Here is a 4,621-nt window from a genome sequence, read left to right as displayed (position 1 = left end):
TGGGAACTTATGATTTAAGGACAAGTTTTTTGGAGGGGCGGATGATTTTTTTGGTATGGGGTCATTAATTAAATAGAGGAAATATTTTTATCACTGGAGTGGTGTTATTATTGAGATGATGATTTATATATATAAGGAGATGGCATTAATACTTGGGGGTGACTTTCTTTTTTTTGGGGGGCAGTATATATTATGGAATTGTGAGTTTATCATAGTTCATATCTCAAATAGGTGATAAATTTTTATATAATTGGACAGTATTGTTTTATTTGGAGAATTATGTCTTCGAGATAACTTTGGAGCACCTTGGTCATATCCTGTGGAATGTGCTGATGTTAGTTTCAGTATAGAACATTTTTTTGAGAATCATGAGTTTCTGGCATTGCGAGTCTGACTATGCTGCAGTTCGAAGCACCTGAGGTGTTCACAGGGGATCTTTTGCTAATATTGCTGTAATGAATCGGGTTGCGGATTTTTCCCTTTGGAGTTGATTACTCGGGGAGATATTCCCACTATTTCTTGTAGATGTTGATATGGCATTCCACGGGAATGTATCATGTAAGAATGGGGATTCTTTTCCCCGGTCGTTTCTGGTCGATGGGATTGCTGCGGTAGCAAATTCCATAACGGTACACGATCCTGTTTTTCGGGAAAGATATTGAATTATATGTGTTTCTTTTCTCTTATGTGCGCTGTGTAATGGGGGAAAGTTCACTTATTATTGTGTTATTATCTTATTTTTTTCTCCTTTTTTCTTTTTTTTTCTTTTCTTACGAGAGATGTTGTATTGGGGTTAAAAAGAATTTTTATTTTAGATAGGAGGTATAATTTGGTCAGGTCAATGTGAGTTAGATAGAAGGAGTGTTCGGCATTATATTTTATGGAGGTTAGTTATATAAACCATAAAAGGGGTTTTTGCTGTTAGACGTTATGGTTCTCTTTTGATAGCGTGTTTGTCCAGATATTGGATTATTTGTGAGGATTTCAGTGGGTAAAGATTATATTTTGTTTAGCGAGGAATTTTTAATATTTGACTAGTAGATTGAGTATATTAATTAATGATGGATTTGTGGGGTAAAGCATGACTTTAGTTATTTTATGACCATGTAGACCTTTTTAACAGGAGTGTTTCAAAAAACATGTTTTTTTCCCATAAATTATCACCCATGTCGAATGCCGGGTGTTAATCGACCTGCAGACGGTTAGTATGCAGTCAGGTTTGATGGTGAGCAGACGTGCCAGCCCCTCTCTTCAGTGCATCCCTATTTTCTGAGGAACCACTCGGGTCAAGGACGACCCACATCTTAGTAGAAAGGTTAGTGATCGAAAATCAAAGTTATTACATATCAGTTTCTCAATGAACAGTATGTATAGTCATGTGACTTTGTTGTGTTGGAAAGTCTAACTGGGTCCTATATCCAAGTGATACACAACAAACCTAGTGGCAGAGATGCCACATACCGCCATATTGTCCATTTTGCTTTGAGTGCCACTTTTTGCATTTTTTGCAAAAAGCAAAGTTTTTATATAAACATCAGATATTGAGTATTATTCATTCTAATCGTGCTATGTACTGTTGGAATATGTCGGAGGATGATGTTTCTATAAAATGAATGCCATTGTGAATGCGTTATCACGTCATAAATGCGCTCAAGGTCACGTGACCTTGTAGTGCCAATTTCTGTGTTTTTTTGCGTATAGCAAAGTTATTACGTACCCAATTCATGTCGGACTGTGTGCATAATAGCTAATTAGTGTATTTGTTTTATATTGTAAATTGTTTCGGGATGTTTATAGGTCACGTGAGCAACTCTGGGAGCGGCAGAAATGCCATATAGCAGAAATATTGTCTAATTTCTTTCGAGTGTCTTTTTTTGAAGTTTTTGCAAAAAGCAAAGTTTTTAGGTAAATTTCGGATACTGAGTATTGTTCATTTCAATCGTATTTTGTACTGTTGGAATATGTCGGAGGATGATGTTTCTATAAAATGAATGCCTGCCACTTACGTACGACCTACGATATGCCCTTATGGTCACGTAACATTCAAGTGCTAATTTCTGTTTTTTTTTTTTTTTTTTTGGTTTTTTTTTTTGTTTTTTTTTGCGAAGAGCAAAGGTTTATACGTAGCCAATGACGTGTAGGACTGTGGCATAATAGCTAATTAGTATAGTTTTTTATATTGGGAAATGTTTTACTATGTGCGTATCATGTATGGGAGACGTTTTACTTCGTATGCTGTTTGTAGCAAACGTGTGCACGACCTTGGTAGTGGCTGAGGTGCCATATCGCCAATAATCCATACGTCTTTGAACGCCCGTTTTTTTTTTTTTTTTTTTTTGAAAAAAGCAAAATTTATAGGTAAACGTAGCATATTGAAATTGAACAGTGTTCATGCTAGTAGTGTTGTTCATGTCAGTATAGTTTTGTTCAAGCTAGTATAAATGTTTATAGTGGAATATGTTGGAGGTTGGCGCGTTGTTTTGTCGCGTACGTGCTCTGGGCCATTGTATGCGAAGATTCTGTTTACCTTCTTTTCCGAGTGCTCATTTCTAATGTTTTGCCTGCCTCTCTCTCTCTTTCTCTCTCTCTCTCTCTCTCTCTCTCTCTCTCTCTCTCATGCCTCTTTGATCCAGTATGATTAGTGTTTCGTATATTCGTGGGTCTCTCTCTCTCTCCCTTTGTTTTAGTGTTTCACATGTTTCTGGGTCTCTCTCTCTCTCATCATTTGTTTTAGTGTTTCGCATATTTCTGGGTCTCTCTCTCGCTCACTCTCTCTCTCTAATGCCTCTTTGATCCTTTATGTTTATGTTTCGTATATTTGTGGGTCTCTTTCTCTCTCTCTCTCTCTCTCTCTCTCTCGCCATGTAAATAATTGCATATCATCTCTGAAAGCTGTAGTAAGTAAAGCTCTCTCTCTCTCTCTCTCTCCTTCTCTCTTGTTGTGCGTAAATATCTCTCTCCCCCTCTCTCTCTCTCTTTTGTTGTGCGTAAACATCTCTCTCTCTCTCTCTCTCTTTTGTTGCGCGTAAACACCTGCGTGACCGACCTTGGAAGTGGCTGGGATCCCATATATTGACATTTGATCCATGTCCTTTCGAATGCCCTTTTCTGTTTGTGGGTGTGTGTGTGTGTGTTTTTTTTTTTTTTTAAGCAAAGTTATATGGTAAACATTGCGAAGAGAACATGGTTCATGCTAGTATAGTTTTGTTTTATTACTGGAATATGTTGGAGGGTGGTGTGTTGTATCGCGTACGTGCCCGGGGTAATGTTTGTGCTGATTCCGTTTGGGTGCTCATTTCTAATTTTTTTTTTTTTTTATTGAGTGCTCATTTCTAATTTTTTTTTTGAGTGCTCATTTCTAATTTTTTTTTCGAGTGCTCATTTCTAATTTTTTTTTCGAAGTTGCCCATCTAGAGACGACCACAAGACGAACACAGCATGTTTGCGATGCAACGGGCCGGTCTGCCTACAGCATCAAACTGTCTTGTGTCCGAAGTGTGTGCCTCGTATGTAGGTAAGTTACATCATGAAACTTTTTTACAACTTGTTTGCATAAATGCTATATTTTAATCTTTACAAAATATATATCATCCATTTTTTTACCTAAAATACTGCAATAGTTTATTTTTAATTTTTGTTGATATTTCCAAATGTTCTAAAATATTCCCTTTTCGAAATATTTCTTTTTGATAACTGCAAAAAGAAAATAACTTTTCAAACATCCAGCAAGCCACCATAATAGTTTTATGCAAATCAATGCACAATTAGATAGCTAAGTAACACATTGAAAATTTCATTCCATTCCTCCATTTCAGGTAGCAAATTTGGCCGTCGCACTTGTCGTGGGTGGGGCCCCATTTACTGTACATATCCATTAGATAAGTTGCATACCGCCATATATCCTTGTTCTCTATAGAATTTTTGATATTCTGGTAGATTTTCATGCATAAATATCATATCATATAGTAGTTACAGCATTTTATAAGAAATGTTCATGGTAAAACAAGGAGGTCAACAAATGACTTTTAAATTAGAGTAAGTTTTTTGGGTCAGATTTTTTTTTTTGATGATTGCAAAATAATGTTGAAACATCCAGCAATCCACCATAATAGTCTTATGCAAATCTACGCATAATTAGGTAACTAAATAAAACATTGAAAATTACATTCCATTCCTCCATTTCAGGTAGCAAATTTGGCCGTCGCACTTGTCGTGGGTGGGGGCCCATTTACTGTACATATCCAGTAGGTAAGTTGCATACCGCTATATATTCTTGTTCTCTATAGAATTTGTGACATTCTGGTAGATTTTTATGCATAAATACCATATCTTATAGTAGTTACAGCCATTTTTATAAGAAATTTTCATGGTGAAAATAGCAGGTAAAAAAGTGAACTTTAGATTTGGCCCCTGATATAACATCTAATATCATCTTTGTTCAAATATTTTTACATAGTTACTTTTTAGGATAATATGACTTTATTCTGTATAAAAATCAGCCACTTCATAATTCATTTAGGTACAAAAAAAATTCGTGAAAATTTGCCTGTTTTTGGAGGCAAAAAAAATTTACCTTTTTTTTTCTCTTTTCAGATTTGACCTCTATGGGTCCGACACCTTT

At 35.8% G+C, this 4,621-nt stretch overlaps 1 long non-coding RNA gene across 1 annotated transcript; it reads left to right on the top strand.

Moving 5' to 3' along the window:
• Positions 1-1,217: 1,217 nt before the first annotated feature.
• Positions 1,218-3,881, top strand: LOC135224184 (uncharacterized). Its single transcript, XR_010316669.1, has 3 exons — positions 1,218-1,315; positions 3,403-3,514; positions 3,816-3,881. It is a non-coding gene; the product is annotated as an uncharacterized LOC135224184 (long non-coding RNA).
• The last annotated feature ends 740 nt before the right edge of the window (positions 3,882-4,621 follow it).

The sequence above is a fragment of the Macrobrachium nipponense genome, chromosome 10 (genome assembly GCF_015104395.2).
Source record: "Macrobrachium nipponense isolate FS-2020 chromosome 10, ASM1510439v2, whole genome shotgun sequence".
Lineage (NCBI taxonomy): Eukaryota > Metazoa > Arthropoda > Malacostraca > Decapoda > Palaemonidae > Macrobrachium > Macrobrachium nipponense.
This window is presented reverse-complemented; position numbering and strand designations above follow the sequence as displayed.